This window comes from Lissotriton helveticus, chromosome 4_1 (assembly GCF_964261635.1).
Source record: "Lissotriton helveticus chromosome 4_1, aLisHel1.1, whole genome shotgun sequence".
Taxonomy (NCBI): Eukaryota; Metazoa; Chordata; class Amphibia; order Caudata; family Salamandridae; genus Lissotriton; species Lissotriton helveticus.
The window spans coordinates 1,474,657,829-1,474,675,632 of record NC_136063.1 but is presented as its reverse complement, the minus strand read 5'-3'; the positions used below and the strand labels follow the sequence as shown (position 1 = coordinate 1,474,675,632).

Here is a 17,804-nt window from a genome sequence, read left to right as displayed (position 1 = left end):
AGAAGATGTTGGAGAATACATTATTACTTACTATTGTGCGAGATATTTTGCCTTTAAATATTATTCAGTATATTGAATGTTTTGCAGTTAAAATGAAAATGATGTAATATTTAGAACTATATTCTCCAGACTAGGTCCCAACCAGCCCTCGAGTCCATCTTGGATTCCAAATGGGGCCATGTTTTCATCCATGTTTTAATTTCTCATTGACACCTCGTGCAGCAAAATGTGCTCTGATGCTTTTTAAGGTCATGCTGTTTTTAGAGCGCCTCAAAGCAAACCATCTTGCAAATTTGTATCATTTCAGGGTCTCTTCCTGCTCCATTCCTGTAGGCATATTCATTTATATGACTACCTTGTTTAAGTAATCAGATTTGTGCTGTTATATCAGATGGCATCAGGCCAGAGAAATAACATTAATGTTCATTAAGGGGATAGTGCTAGGATGGTGGTATTAGATGACACTGTATTAATTATGTGTTGTGATTTGTCTAATAAGTGGTTCATTTGCTCACCTTACGCTGCCTATGCAATTTCCATAGGTTTCCATTGTGAGTTATGTCATAAAAAGGCATAAATCTAGAGGTGAGCCAGACTTTCTCTCAAGCCTCTAAAGTTGTATGATTTCTTAGCATATTGATTTACTGCATTCTCTGGACTTCTGAGACTATGCCAATTCCCTCTGACTGATTCATTATACATTTCGACTGATTTTGAGACAAACTATAGTGTGCCTTCTGCATTGCACTTTAATATTTCAATACAGCTTCATAGTTTTTCCTCCTTACTTCACTCAAAAACGGATTTAATTGATTATGCTATTCGAAATGCTGGTTTAAAATCCAAATCCTAACTTCAGGGGCACATTTCTTCGTCTATTCTTGAGGACAACACTTCTCCTGATCATGCAAAGGTACTTTATTTTTTCATCTAATCAGATTATTAAAGATAGAGTCTACAGCCTCCATGCCTACTCTTCCTGTAGGTGTCTGCTGACCTCATCAGCCGTCAGGTTTTGCAGGCAGAGGAGATGAATTGCCTAACTTGAATATTCCTTGCCAGAAACCAATGCCAGCCCCCCCCCCCACTCTCTCTCGCTCGCTCTATCGAGCAGTTGTTGAAGTCACACACTGTGGTTGAAGTGTAGATCTGAGAGGAATCAACTGTGAATCGATCACTCGATGCAAGGACTTTAGGGTAATTTGAAGTGCCATGAACTCCAACATTTTGATGTGATGTAGTTGTTCCTTGTGACATCACTTCCCCTGAGTTGTCAAACCATCTGTATAAGCTCCTTAGATACGTAGATGTGAAGGTATTTCTCTTTTGATCCATCTGTTCAGAGATATTTCACTTTTTAGCCTCACTTTCATAGAGGTTACAGGAGCGTCATTGTTGCTTGGTTGGTTTACAACAGGCCACACTGCTTGCTGTTTTAGGAGCATGCTTATCTCTTAACCAACTTGTCCACCCTTGGTGCAATCTGGGTTGCATGACCCTTGCCCGTCCCGCTGAGTACGAGCGGCGAACGGTAATTTAAATTTTATTCACTCCCCCTATCCCGCCCTCCTGACTCCTCCCACCCACCGCGTCATAGCCTATTTAGGCTCCGCCCACTTTCTTCCGTGTGAAGTCTGAAGCCCGGTGGCAGAGGGCTGAGGGCTTGCGCGCTGAGCGCAGAAACTTTGTTTTTAAACTTACCTCCTCATTGCTGCTGACTACGAGCAGCCCTACACCTTGCCCGTCCCGCTGAGTACGAGCGGCGAACGGTAATTTAAATTTTATTCACTCCCCCCTATCCCGCCCTCCTGACTCTTCCCACCCACCGCGTCATAGCCTATTTAGACGTCCCCCATGTGTCAGCGCAGCGGACGAGCGCAGCGGGCAAGCCGTATACGCGCCGGAGTTGCGCCAGAGTTAAGCCCGTCTGCGCCCGTCCGCGGCCGACCGGGGCTAGGGGCGCGTAACTCTGTCCCTCTCCTTACGTATTCCCGTTCCTCCCTTATGTTATGTCACAATCCCGCACTTCCCCCACCCGAGTCCACTCCCAGGTTGGTCTCATTAGGCTTGCTCACCACCCGTAATTCTTTTCCTGAAATAATAACGCCATGTTCTACTCCCAGGCCTCAGGCTGCGGAACCCAGACCCGGCACCCACTCATCGGCAATACCCTCCCACCCCGCTCTCTCTGTGTCATACCTTAATACCCGATCTTTGGTCAGTCACCAACTAGACATTTTTCATCTATTGGAGTCAGAGCAACCGGACATCCTATTCCTGACCGAGACCTGGCTAACAGATGATTCCTCTCCTGATATCTTGGCTGCCATCCCCCCTGGATACTACATATTACAAGCCAACCGCGCCTCTGGCAAGGCTGGAGGGGGGGTCGCCGCTGTTATTAAGCACCCAACTCGCTTTTCTATAGTGCCTACTACCAGCATCCCTCTGATAGATTGCTCGGTACTTAGATTGGAATTGCCAGGGTCCTCTCTTATATGCGCTCTGATCTATCGCCCCCCTCAACCTATGCCCAACTTTCCTGCCCAGTTTGGTGACCTCATCTCCCAGTTTACCATTAACAACTCTAACGTTTTGATCCTGGGAGACTTTAACTATTGGCCATCGGATGCCCATGAATCCCCTAGCTCATTGGCATTCTCAGACCTCATGTCAGGCCTGAACTGCACACAGCATATTCATTCGCCCACGCACATAAAAGGGCACACTTTAGACCAGGTGTGGACATCCTGCCTGGATATATCCGCCCCTCTCGTCCTGCCATGCCTATGGTCAGATCATTCTTTAATTACTTTTACGCTGGGGATACCCAGGCTTACCATCAAGCCTCGAGAAACCAATTTTCTGGCCCGTAATTGGAATAGGTCAGACCTAAACGTTTTTAGTTCCATCCTTAGCTCCTCAGTCCCTCCCATCTCTGATCCACCTGTTTCTATTGACGCTCAGTCGTCAAATCTTACTCGTTGGCTTACCTCTGCTGCCGATGTAGTAGCTCCTTTAAAACTAGTTAGAGTCAGACGTTGCCACGATGCTCAAAGGTGGTTCACCGAGGACCTGAGAGCTTTAAAATTAGGCCTCCGCCAAGCAGAACGGCGATGGCGCCGGGGGTACTCCCTTGAGACTAAGGAGGTATTTTCCTCTTTGCTCAAAAAATATAAAACTGCCATAGTCTTGGCTAAATCCACTTATTTCTCAAATAAAATCATGGACTCCACAAATAAATCGAAGGACATCTTTTCAATTGTAGAGGAACTATCCAATCCAGCTAGACTCACATTAGGGCCCCTTCCCTCCCAACTCCTGTGTGATTCCTTGAATGAATTCTTTATCAAAAAAATAGTTACAATCAAAGCTAGCATCGCTGCCCAAACTCCGTCTGTTCACCCCCTGACTATTGAGCTTCCTAAATACCTTAATCCTCATACTCTCACCTCGATCCCCCCCATCTCGACTGTTAATTTCTCCACACTTCTGCACAAAATTTCCTCTGGCTTCCCTCGTGACTGCTGCCCTCCCTCGGTCCTTCGTGCAGCCTTCACCTCCTGCCCTGAACTCCCCCTGGCCCTCATAAACAACTCTCTGGCCACTGGGGAAGTCCCTTGTTCCTTCAAACAGGCCGAGGTGGTTGCCATTCTAAAAAAACCCTCGGCAGATCCTTCCATCTTGAGTAACTACTGAAGGACTGGAATTTTAACAGAACCAGCGGTGCCAGGGAACAACACCTATAACCTTCATGGGATACCTGTTTCGGCGCACAATGACAGAGACATGGGACACTTCCTTCGGCGTCAAAGATCAGCGTTTATTTACTGCAGGGAAACAAGAGTCATTAGAAGTACATCGGCATGTAAGTTCTGCGAGTCTGCTTCAAATTGCATATGTGGGTCGCTCTCTTTTATACAAAATGTTGCCATTGCATAACATGTGAACAAAAGGTTACAATCCAGTTCCCACAGTAAACTTCAAAAGGGTCGCTTTCATGTTTTCAGAATCCCGGAACATAATTACAGTAGCAGTGCCGGTTCCCAACTGTAAAAGCACATCTTCCCACCATTAGGCACACCCATTAGAGTTGTAAATGATCAAGAAGAAGAGGCAAGAGCAGCTGCAAGGAAGTCAGACACGTGAAGAGAAAGAGTGTGGTGGCAATATTGGGAACGTGATCGTAGGATCAAAGAGCTGAATCCTATCGCCTGCAAGGCTGTCACAATAGACCGGCATGGCCCGATTACCCTCAAGCTGAGCCATCTGCCTTCGCTATGTCATTCCTTCGGCCATAAAGACGCATGAACGTAATATGCGTCTTCCACAAGGCTTGGGAACTAGAAGGTCAGGAGGCGAACAGTGGCCTGCTCGCTGACTACGTGAGGGCAAGAAACAAAATGGATGCCGTATCTAAAATGGAACCCGAAGGTTCAGATGAAGAACCAGGTAAATTAGGCGAACCCTTCCAGGTAGTGTAGTGAAAACGCGTACACATACCGAGCTCGCCCTTTATGGTTCAGGGACATAAAGCTTGTCCATATTTGGCAATGTCCAGAACGTCGTACCGATTTTCACGGAACCTCAGACGCTCCTTTTGCCCTCATGTAGGCAAGCACTAGTCGGAATCATAATCGATCTCGATATTCATCAGATCATTCAGGTGTTGCTGAAACATTATTCTATCCATCAATGCCTCTCTGGTAACAGGTGGCCTTCTTATACACGTTGTAGCGCAGAGGCCACATAAGGCAGGACCACACTGTACACACAGACAGCACGTGAACAGAAATGTCACAACAACTCCTATGATCATCAGAATCTTCCAACCCCAAATCGACATCAGGCCCCAGAACCATCCTAGAAGCGTCCAATTTCCCTCGTCCACGTGTATGGACTCTGAGATTTTGTGCAATTTAGAGATGGCTTGGTAAACCGTTGGAGCATTATCAGGGATGAATATGCAACAGCTTGAATGGATGACCTTGCACACACCACCTCTATCTGCTAGAACAACGTCTAGAACCATACGGTTCTGTAACGTCATAAGCCTGTCCGCCTGAAGCTCGGCTGTCAAATTACCAAGGGCGCTTGCAGTTATGTTAGCTGTTGACTCTACTAAACGAGTTAACTGTCTCAGATTCCTGCTATTGACCATAGGGCCCCAAAAAGGTAGGAAACCCTTGAAGAAGTCTCCTGCTTCTTGACCGGCCGTATCTTCTTTGTTTATCACACCTCTCGCGATTCTAGCTCTGTGATAATCCGCAGCAACAGTGAAGGTCGGAGGCAAGAGATTTGCAATATAACAGGTACCCGAGAAGTCATGAGGTAACCACGTATATGCTCGGTCATAACATACAAAATAGGTACCCTTAGCAGTTAGGAAGACAGGGGAAGAGAGCGTTGGCAAGACATATGTCTCAGTACACGCACTCTCCCCAAACTGAGCTCTCGGATTTCGACCAAGACCTTTCAGACAGAAGTTACCAAGGTGAGGTACAATCCATATCGGTGATGAGCTTTTAAGCTGTCTATCACTCACTGATAAGCTATACTCAGCCTCACTTAGTTCCTTATATGCTCGCATCTCTTCCTCTGGGATAAGCGATGCGTCAAAAATATCTCTATCTAAGTCAGCAATAGCTCTCACCAGAGTCTTGTGGTACGGGCCAGGACCAGAGTTTGCTGAGCGTGGTTCTCGATGGGGGTAGGAATCTAGTGCGCTACGGAACATAGTTTGCAATGCTTGAGCTGACCCTTGGGAACTATAAGGCAGCACCAAATACGGAATACCCTTATCCATGGTATGTGGCATTAGCCCACACACCCAACAATTGGTAGTGTTTACCACTAACTGATGCTGATGCAAGAGTTGGATAAAGGAATTATTTCTAAATTCCGCACGTCTGACTTGTTCGTGTTGAGGTAGAAGATGAAAGGAATGTGGAGAGACAGTAGAAATGAAATTTAGATCATGAGAAGGTGGAGTAGGTATAGTAGAAGGCAGCAATAATTGAGAACCAAAATATACTCCCCCCACCAGAAGCATAGATACAGTCAGGAACAGCATGAAAACCTGCAATAAAAAACATTTTGTACGGAACACCTTATGTAATGCCGATCTTTGCACCGACATTTTCTCTCTTTTCGACAGCTCAAACAATGATGATTCCATCCCCTAACGACCGTCCGCGACGTTCTTGACGCACTTCGTTTTGAGTAGCGATTACCAATCCCCAGGAGTTCCCAGAAATCGATAAAAGAAACCGACCTAGTGTCGATAGCTGCTAAACAGAAGGAAGTACCCGCACGGCCCTACGGCCAACCTGGATGGTAGGTCCCAGCTAAATCAATTATTCAATTTATTATAATGTTCTTAGCTGTACGAAAAAGGAAAAAAATACACAATATAAAAATGTCCACAATGTTCAGATCAAACGGAACCCAAAATAATAAACACATTTATTAGTCCTTTTTACGTGGACGAAGGAAGTATCGACTGCTTCCGGGTCGAGTCTGATCTTCAAACAGCCGATCGGGTGGCAACTGAGTGTTCGATTGTTCAGATAATTGTTCAGCACTTGAGTTCTCCAATGGCGATGGCAAAGAAATTGCTCGAGGGGTGTCAGCTATGGGCTGAGCTTCGCTGAACGGAACAAAGTGTTGTGGAGTGTCGGTTTCGGACGAGGAAAAACCTTTACGTATCCAGGTGTCCGTCGGTAGAGGAAGGGGAATTTTCTTGGTGTGGGTGGCATGCACCCAGTGCTTTCGTCCTTCCAGCCGGACCGCCGTCCTCGTCGCCAACAGCACCTGGTAGGGTCCCACAAACCTCGGCTCAAGGTTTCGTTTTCGTCCGAAGTTTCTGGTTAGCACCCAGTCCCCTGGTTGGAGCCGATGGCCAGGACCCTCTGTTTGCGATGGCAGGGCCTCAAGGACCTGTTGATGAATCAAACTCAATTTAGCAGTCAGATCATGAAGATAATCAATCAACATTGGGTATTCGATTCTATCAAACTCTTTAGGCCTTGGGACTCCCCATATATTAGCAGGACAACCAAATACAATCTCGTATGGGCTAAGCCCTACTCGGGAGTGTACAGTAGCCCTGGTCGATAGGAGAGCTAGAGGCAAAGCGTCGGGCCATGATAAACCAGTCGTTGCCTGAATTTTAGCCAATTTTAGTTTCAGGGTGCCATTATATCCTTCCACCAAACCCGCTGACTGAGGATGATTAGCACTATGAAATTTCTGCACTATACCTAAACCTCGACACACACTCTTCATCACACTTCCCACAAACTCACTTCCATTGTCCGACCATACAATCCAAGGCATTCCATACCTGGGGAAAAACTCTTTAAGCAAAATCTTCGCTGTGGATAGGGCAGTGTTATCCTTAAGCGGGTAAGCTTCAATCCATCTAGAGAATGCACATACCACAACCAACACGTACTTCAAGTTGTTACATCTCTCCATGTGAATGAAGTCCAATTGGATAACTTCGAAAGGGCACGTAGGAGGGGCAAAATGGCCAGAGGGAGTGGGAGTGCCCTTACCGGGATTATGCATCAAACACACCATACAATTCTTAACCACTCTCTCTGCACACTTAGTAATCCCATCATTCTTCCATACATGAGACAACAACTTGCATATACCTTTCGTGCTGATGTGTGCTGTACCATGAGCCATTGTAACGACAGCGAGCACGTATGCATCCAGTAACATCCATCTCTGTTTTTCTGACAAATCGACCCAACATCCGTTCTCATCCAATCTTCCCGTGCTCTCTTTCCATTTAGTCTTTTCCATCTCAGTGGCCTCATTCTGTATTCCTTTCACACTCTCAATTGTGTCTTCGCACATGCTAGTTTCAGTTGGCCATCTCACTGAACTCGTAACATACATTCGATTCGTCAAATCCCTAGCTGTCTTCTTAGCCGTCTCATCCGCAAACGCATTACCACGACCCACATCATCCGTCACTTTTTGATGCGCACTACATTTGATTACGGCCACCTGTTTAGGCAATGTGAGTGCATCTAAAAGGTCATTCACAAGCTGGCCATGCTGAATCTTCGTGCCGTGTGACGTAAGGAATCCTCTTTCTCTCCACAATCGCCCAAAACTATGGGCCACACCAAACGCATACTGGCTATCTGTAAACACATTCACCCGTTTATCTTTAGACAACACACACGCTCTAGTCAAGGCAATCAGCTCAGCAGCCTGAGCCGAATTCTGACTCAATCTTGCGCTTTCTACAACCGTACTCAATGTTACTACAGCATACGCGATCGTCACATCACCATTCGGCAACTTAAAACAGGAACCATCCACGTACAAAGTACCATCAGGATCTACCAATGGAGTATCTTTTAGGTCAATACGACCCTTCGTTTCCTCCTCAGTCCTCAGATAACAGTCATGTAGTGCTTCACCACTTGACTCTGTGTCGATCGGCAACAATGTTGCTGGATTCAACACATTACATCGTTTTATCTGTATATGACTGGCCAGTAACGCCAACTCATATCCAGACAATCTTGCACTCGTCAAATGTTGAGTCTTTGTTCGGTTCAAAAGAGTGTCAACTGCATGCGGGACCATCACCGTAAGCATATTATTCATGACTAGACCGGCGGACTGTCGAATGGACGCCACAGCTGCCGCTGTTGCTCTTAAACAACTCGGCAAGGCTCTAGCTACTGGGTCTAAAGTCGAAGAAAAATAGGCGCATGGACGTTGTTTGCCGCCAAAAGGTTGTGTCAGAACACTCAACGCACAGCCATCCCTCTCGTGAACGTATAGTAAAAACGGCTTACTGTAATCAGGGGTACCCAACACAGGGGCCGAACGCAACGCATCACGCAATGCAGAAAATCCTTTTTGACACTCTTCAGTCCAAGGCAAAGGAGATGAAACATCCTTGCACGTAAGGGCTATCAATGGTTTCGCCAATAATGAAAAATTTGGAATCCATTGTCTGCAGTATGACGTAATACCTAAAAAGGCACGTACATCTCTCTGAGTTTTTGGCACAGTCATTCTGGAAATCGCTGCGATTCTCTCTGGGGTTAACCGTCTCCCCTCTTTTGACAATAAGTGACCTAAATAGGTAACTTCTTGACAACAATATTGTAGCTTAGAAGGTGACACCTTGTGATGTAAGTCATGGAGATAGTGCAATAATGATATTGTAGCTGTTTTGCAAATGGCCTCTGTATCAGCTGCTACTAGCAGGTCGTCAACGTATTGAATCAAAGCCGCACCCGTCGGTAAAACAAATGCATCGAGTTGGCTCTTAAGTGCTTGGCTATAAATCGACGGACTTTCACAATAGCCTTGTGGTGCGCATTTTAGCCTAAAACTGCGACCACCTAATGAAAATCCGAATAGGTCTCTGCTTTCCTCAGCAATCGGGATACTAAAGAAAGCATTCTTTAGATCGATCACCGTGAACCAGGAGGCAGAAGCCGGAATCATAGTCAACAAGGCCGTGATATCAGGGACCACGGGAAATTGTGGAATTACTATTTTATTTATTTCTCTCAAATCTATTACGAAACGATACACAGGAGGTTTGGAGGGATCAGTTCGTTTCAAAATAGGCAATACAGGGCTATTACACACGTTTCCACGTGTTTCTTCAACAACACCTTTCTTGATTAGATCATGAGCGATTGCCACCAGCGCTCGCTCACCTTCAAGAGAGATACGATATTGAGGTAAACGTGGTAATCGCACATTTGGTTTCAATTGAATCACATAAGGTGGAATGTCTAACAGACCCACATCGTTGGGACCTGTGGCCCATAGAGACGCAGGAAGGGAACTCAATTCCGGTGGGAATTTATTGATCGTCAAGTACATGGGAGAGATCACTCTCCGACCTAATGTAAGCTCCACTCCTTCAGGAGAGCAATACAAAGTCGCATATAACCGTTTTAGCAAATCCAAGCCCAAGAGATTCTCGCCACAACCAGTAGACAGAATCAAAGGAGCCTCTAGCTCACGCGGACCAATCATAAGGTGTAAAGGGCTAGAGATAGGGTTACTAACCGGGGCGCCAGAGAATCCAACGGAAACATTTGTTAAGCCAGACAAAGGTGCGCCAGGGAGTTTCGAATGCATGATGGAACTTTTCGTCGCACCAGTGTCTAACAGAAAAGGCTCAACTACGCCAGATGTAGCAACTGCGATGTAAGGCCCACTCTGATCAACTGGAACTGATATCACTCCCTCTCTTTGTCGGTGGCTGTCCTAGTACTGATCGTTTGCAACTGTCTCATGTTGACAATCGTCCACATTATATTGTGCAGATCTATATGACCCCGCATTACGCTGGTCAAAACAATTATTTACATCTGCTGACGTATTAGAGCGCTCAGTTTGATTCTGGTAAGTACCACGACCTCTACCTCGTGATACCTGTTGCGGACCACCACGACCCCCTCGTGCCGATCCTCCATTGAGCCGGTCACGTAGAGCCGGGCAATCATATTTTATGTGTCCCTCTTTTCTACAATATGCGCACTGATTATACCCAAGTGAAGATCTATAGTCAAAGTTGTCAGAGCGCGGCTGTATCCTATCAAGCTGTCCTCGTGGTCGACACTGCTGTTGCGAATCATTTTGATTCGAACGTGGAGGATATGCTTGCTGCAACAAAACCTTCGTTTTGAGCTCCTTCGTTTTCTTGTCGACACGATCACTTTCTTCCTTTTCCCTATTCTCATAGTACTGAGCCGTTGCTAATATCTGTGCAGTGGTCGAGACAGCCCACGCGCTCTCTGAATTCTTCAATTTGTTGCATAGCTCAGGCACTAAGTTCGCTACAAATTTGTCAACAAATAACCGTTGGCCTCCCTCAGTACTCATGTCCTGACCGCTGTGGTCGACAAACGCTTCCTCAAACCTTGTAAAGAAATCCGAGACACTCTCGTCTTTCTTTTGATTACAAGCTGATAACTTATCCCAGTTCACCTTCATCGCTGGCATGAGAGTTTTCATGAGCGTAATTATTTTCTGAGGTAAATCTAAGATCAACTGCTCAGGCTTAGCCCCTCCAACTTGTAAACCGTCAGCCGCTATAAGTGCAGCCCAATCACCACCTAACTCATTCGCATGATTTTCCTGACGAATTTTCGCCCAAACTGGTTGCGGCACAACATTTCCGAACAGCATATCGATGTCGGCAAGGTTCATAATAGTAGCATCCACTAATTGCGATAACTCCTTATAATAACCTGCCGGATTTTTACGTGGATCTGGCAAAGATTGTTTCACTTGTAAAACTTCTGATCGCTTCCATGGAAGGTGTATCCAAACTCGTTGGAAGTGGGGCAAAACTGGGGGATTGGCAGCAGGAGCGCCTGGCATGTATACCGGCGGAACCTCTCTCATAGGATACTGACCAGGAGTCGCTTTCCAGGTTTCGACATCGTCATCAGACGACACTCGAGAAGACACTGTCGATCTAAACGCTAGCAAACGCTCTAAGGCACGCCGTACGTCTTCACCCACGATCATACCATTCGAAAATTGACTTTGAAGTTCAATCATATCAGGTGGTACATTATCTATGTCATCATTATACCATTGTTCTCTCAGAGAGCTACACATTTCTTCGAACACAAACCGCTGCGTAGGCTCATTGAACTGAGAGAACGTCTCGAAAACCATACGTGTAGGATAATTAACAGGATGTCTTATCCATCTACGGGCCATTTTTGCTAATGTAGCACTCTCTCTACCACCAGGTATTTGACTTCGTCTCTGAGGAGTGTCAGAAACGTTGGACGGTAGTATCGATCCGGACAGTGGTGAATAGAGCGTAGCAACGGTATTAGGAATACGGGTACGACCAGAAGGAGAAGAAGGGAAAAGAACAGGAGCAATGATATTAGAAGTGAACGTAGGAATAGTAGAAACAGACAAGGCAGTCGAAGTGGCAGAAACAGGAGTTTGAGGAGGTACAAACAAAGGAATAGTAGGAACAGGAACAGGTGTAGGGACAAACGTAGGACCAACAATTGGCTGACCAGCAGCCACTGGAACAACAGGAGGGACTACTGGAGGAACTGCAGGTGGAACTACTGGAGCCGTAGCACCCTGCGCATAAGGAGGTGGCGATTTCATTAAATAAGCTAACAGAGGATCCTCCGTTGGATCCTCTCCTCCCTTATCTAGACTAGTTGGTAAAACCGGATAACATTTGTCTATCCGCATGTGCCTTAGTCTAGTTGAAACCTCTATTTCTTTTTCGCCTTTATCTTGCTCATATTGTTGTACAACTTGCTCTATCGGGTCAATACCTTCTCTTCGATTTCTCTTAAGCTGTTTGATTTCTTTTTGTTTGGCCTCTTTACGCCACATCCGAAAAGAATCAAACATAGCGGGTCTAACTTTCCTTTTAAATAATTTAGCCTCGAGATTATCCAAGATTGTAGAGTCAAAACTTCCATGCGGTGGCCAACTAAGGACACCATCCTTTTTCGTGTAATGGACCCAATATTTATTATAAATAATAGGACCCACACCGTGTCGACTATAGAGCTCGTATATCGGAGTTCCAACTGGAGGTATCGGACACGAGTCCTCCAACCGGGAATCCATTGCGCAACATTTGAAGATACCAAACAAACCACTATGGCTAGGCATCATGCACACTAACCTAGTATCAAACTTCAAGGGTTACCGAAGTACTAAATCTTCGTGGAAGACAAAACCCTCGGTCTTTGGCAATTGCAACTGTCAAATATCAACTAAGGACCAACAACTAAGGACCGCAAATGCAATGGAACCATGCCATACCACAAAGCCTTAAGGCTACAACAAAGCTCGATGAGCTAATACCACAAAGCTTTTAAAAGCTACAACAAAGCTTCGAGAAGCTAGAACAACCACTAAGGACTGGGAGCGACCCACAAATACTTAACTCAGAACTTCGATGGCGTCACCAGGAAGGCCCGTCTATCGTCTCGCTTGTACGTAAGGTCTGCGCCGGGCGTCGAAGACAGGTCGACAGTCAGGGCATCGGTCCGTCGCAGCCGTCAGGAGGCGGGAATCTTCGCAGGGAAAATCTTCGGGCACTTATTTCGACAACAGGATCGATGAAGCGGGGTGCACCTTCCCTCGGAGATTTCACACGAAGTTCCTCACGATCGTCAGGCTTTTGGACCGGTACCACTGATGTCGCCCCACGTTGGGCGCCAACTGAAGGACTGGAATTTTAACAGAACCAGCGGTGCCAGGGAACAACACCTATAACCTTCATGGGATACCTGTTTCGGCGCACAATGACAGAGACATGGGACACTTCCTTCGGCGTCAAAGATCAGCGTTTATTTACTGCAGGGAAACAAGAGTCATTAGAAGTACATCGGCATGTAAGTTCTGCGAGTCTGCTTCAAATTGCATATGTGGGTCGCTCTCTTTTATACAAAATGTTGCCATTGCATAACATGTGAACAAAAGGTTACAATCCAGTTCCCACAGTAAACTTCAAAAGGGTCGCTTTCATGTTTTCAGAATCCCGGAACATAATTACAGTAGCAGTGCCGGTTCCCAACTGTAAAAGCACATCTTCCCACCATTAGGCACACCCATTAGAGTTGTAAATGATCAAGAAGAAGAGGCAAGAGCAGCTGCAAGGAAGTCAGACACGTGAAGAGAAAGAGTGTGGTGGCAATATTGGGAACGTGATCGTAGGATCAAAGAGCTGAATCCTATCGCCTGCAAGGCTGTCACAATAGACCGGCATGGCCCGATTACCCTCAAGCTGAGCCATCTGCCTTCGCTATGTCATTCCTTCGGCCATAAAGACGCATGAAAGGAATATGCGTCTTCCACAAGGCTTGGGAACTAGAAGGTCAGGAGGCGAACAGTGGCCTGCTCGCTGACTACGTGAGGGCAAGAAACAAAATGGATGCCGTATCTAAAATGGAACCCGAAGGTTCAGATGAGGAACCAGGTAAATTAGGCGAACCCTTCCAGGTAGTGTAGTGAAAACGCGTACACATACCGAGCTCGCCCTTTATGGTTCAGGGACATAAAGCTTGTCCATATTTGGCAATGTCCAGAACGTCGTACCGATTTTCACGGAACCTCACTACCGCCCTATATCCCTCCTTCCCTTCCTCAGTAAAGTCCTGGAATCGCACGTTACGCAAACACTCAGCTCCTTTATTGAGGACTCGTGTGTTTTAGACTCTAAGCAGGCAGGGTTTAGACCTGCGCACTCCACGGAGGCTGTCATTCTCTCCGTGATAGACGAACTGCGCAGAGGGGCTGATGCTAACACTCGACAAGCCCTCCTCCTTCTGGATTTATCGGCCGCCTTCGACACGGTCGACCATGGGATCCTGGTCGACCGTGTCGGAGAGGCCGGCATCCATGGGACCGCCCTGGACTGGGTTCAGTCTTTCCTGACGGAACGACAACAAGCTGTCAGGCTGTCCCAGTTTTCTGCCACCCAGGTTGAGCTGTCCTGTGGTGTCCCCCAGGGTTCCTCATTATCCCCTCTCCTTTTTAGTTTGTATTTAGCCCCGTTACTCCGTGCCCTTCGCGGGTTGAGCGTTACCGCGTTCAACTACGCGGATGATATCCAGTTGATTTTTAACATCGACTCCTCCGAGGATTCTATCTCCACCTTTCAAAACACACTCTGCTTCATCAGCAACTGGATGAGCGTAAACCACCTGAAGCTCAACCCCGACAAGACTGAATTGATCCTTGTCGGGGGAGCCTCCAACCCTTGGCAGCCTTCCATCTGGCCTGCCAGTCTTGGAAGCCCTCCCTCTCCAGTCAACTCTGCTAAAAGTCTGGGCGTCATTATCAGTAATGACCTCTCTATGACCCCCCAGATCAGCGCAGTGGTGTCCGCCAGCCATTTCCAACTCAGGAAACTCCGGAAACTCTCCCGCCTTCTTACTACCGAAGCGCTCATGTTAGCACTCCTGGCGTTGGTGATCAGCCGACTCGATTATGCTAACGCATTGTATGTCGGCATTCCTGAGTACCAACTGAAAAGACTCCAGCTGATCCAAAATCAAGCTGCTCGCTTGATTTACCACCAGCCGAAAGATCAGCACGTTCGTCCACTTCTAAAGAGTCTCCACTGGCTGCCGGTATCCGCCCGCTGCAAATTTAAGCTAGGCTGTACTATTTTCAAGTCCCTTTCCGGTCTGGGTCCTTCCTTTATCTCTTCCCTTCTCCATTCTTATATTCCGTCCCGTAACTTACGTTCATCCCAAATGGCCCTGCTATCCGTTCCCAGGTTCAAGAGGAAAAAACACGGGGGCCTGAGGTTTTCTTTTCTGGCTCCAGCCCTCTGGAACTCCCTCCCACTTCCTCTTAGACTTGCACCCTCATATTCTGGTTTCAGATCACTCCTCAAAACTTTCCTTTTCACCACTTCATATCTTTAGATTCTGCTTCACATTCTTTTCACCACTCCTCAGCACAGCGCCAAGAAACCTAATGGTGTTAGCCGCGCTTTATAAATTAATTTAACATAACATAACATAACATGACCTGAAAATCAAATGTGAGGTCCATTTTGAACTCTGTCCAATTACCCCTTGCTGGGAGATGGTTGTAATTGCTCCCTCCAACTGGGACTGGGGCGGGGGCGGGGGGTGGAGAAAGAGGCAGGGCAGTGGGAACAGGACAGGGTGATTGAATCCCGGAGGTTTTTGGGAACATACAGGGCCCACCCAATAACCCTTGAAAGCCAGGATGCTGACAATTATCGCGTTGAAGCTGTAATTATAGATGTGTCCAAGGCCGGTATGCCACCTGAGGCACGTCGTACGTTAAATAAGGGCTCGTAACATTGACACCGACACATCATTTCATATTTATGATGTTTTTTTCTACATTAGATATGTATTGACCAATAGGCACGGTAGTGTAAAAAGAAAGTCTTACATTTCCACATACCTCATCGTTTCTTGTCGCATTATTTATTCCGAGTCCGACTCAAAAACATATGCATTTCCCCCATGGTTTGTTTCTCTACGTTTTCAAAGGAAATTGTACAGCGCGTGTATCTATTTTCCTTCCGCACTTTTAATAAGAAATGTGTTTCTCTTTAATGAAATCACCATCGCGGAGGAGGACGTGAAGTGAATTCGTTTGCTCGCCAAGGGCTTCCCATTAATCACTCAGCCAGGAGAGGACGGCCTCAGCTGCTCTCTTGTAATTTAACATTTATTAAAAATATCCTCCGAGTTTAATTTCTCTGTCTGTGCAGGGCTTCCACAATTTCCATAATTGCTTGCTCATATAGTGTAACAGAATGATGCTCCTGAAGACTACACATTCTCGTCCGACGCCTCGCGCTGCCAATCCTACATGCTGGGTAACACAAAGCGGGTCTGAAAAAGAAAGTTAGTTCCAAGTAAACAAAAAAAGGCCCCCATGACAGTTGATCATGCCACTGACAGAAAACAGCCTCATTGCATCATGCATTTATTGCTCATGGCTCTTTCACCTCAGTCATTCTAACCTGAGCCCCTGGATAGCTGTTAGCACCAAAAGCATTTTCTCGGTCTGCCCTCTGCACGCTGGCCTGCTCCTGATTGGCTGTGTTAGGCTCATAAAGCACGCTGACCTTTCACATTTGGCAGATTGGGGCATATCCAATGAGCGCTATTGTCCCCGTGAAATCCCAACTAGATGGCTCCTACATAATAGTTTGGCCCTGCACAGTATAACGATGACAGGGCTTGTTGTCACAATGGAAACATTCGTTTACTGTGGTGCCTGCCAGCTCGTGTCAGGTGGAACCTTGATAGTAAAGACGTAAGTGATACATGTTTAGCTGGTGGCTGGCTTCTTGCCTGTGCTATATTAAGACCAAGTCACCCTGTACATGTTTGAAATTATATTCGGAGTGCCAGGCCACAGGCCACCACTGCCACCAGCTGGATTTGTGGAAGTTTACTTTTAGTAAATGCATATTCGAGTGCTAGCAGTTATTTTCATGTCATTCAGTTTTGTGAAACTGTGTGTCTCTGGATATTTTTAGAGGTAAACGATACAGAAGAGCCCAGAAGTCAAGAACCTGTTTTAGAATAGCTTGCTTAAATATATAATAACTTTTTCTTCAAGCACAGCAAATTGCTTCAGAGCAAACTAAGGGCCAGATGTACAAAAAAGTGAGTTTGCGGTTTCCTAATTGCACATTTTTATGCGATTCGCCATTAGGAAATCATAAACAGCTATGTCTCAGACACTGTTTGAGATTCCCAGTGGGGTCGCAAATGGACCTGCCTCATCAATATTCATGAGGAAGGTCGCAATTTGCGACCCATTGGTAATGGCTACAATCACATGGATGATGGCCTGCTGGTGTCAGCAGGCCACCATGTCTGTGATTGCTTATTAAATAAAGCAATATGTAATGCAGCCTGTTTTGCTTAAAGGAAAATGGGTTACATTACGAAACTAAAAATGAAAAGTTTTTTTTCCATGTTTTAAGTGCAGACAGCGGGACCACTGCCTGCTCTTAAAAAATGTTTTCATCCAAATTCACGAAGGAATTTCTGTTTGCGAATGGGTTACCGCCTCCTCTACAGAGTCGGTAAATTATGAATGTGACTGCATTCCGGTTGCAAAACATTAATTAATACTAGTGCCATTCGGTATTTGGAACGGATGCCCTAAACACGTCCCTTCCTAATACCGAATCGTAAAAGCAAAACGTGATTTGGTAACAAGTTACAGAGTCAAATTTTGCCTTTTGTACATGGGCCGTTTGCGACTGGTGAAATCCATGTGCAGTAATAACAGAT

General features: G+C 46.2%; 1 protein-coding gene across 1 annotated transcript in view; it reads right to left on the bottom strand.

The window, feature by feature from the left end:
• The window catches only part of LY86 (lymphocyte antigen 86), a 156,265-nt gene that overhangs the window by 49,172 nt on the left and 89,289 nt on the right, over nucleotides 1–17,804 (bottom strand). The gene's annotated exons all lie outside the window — the stretch shown is intronic.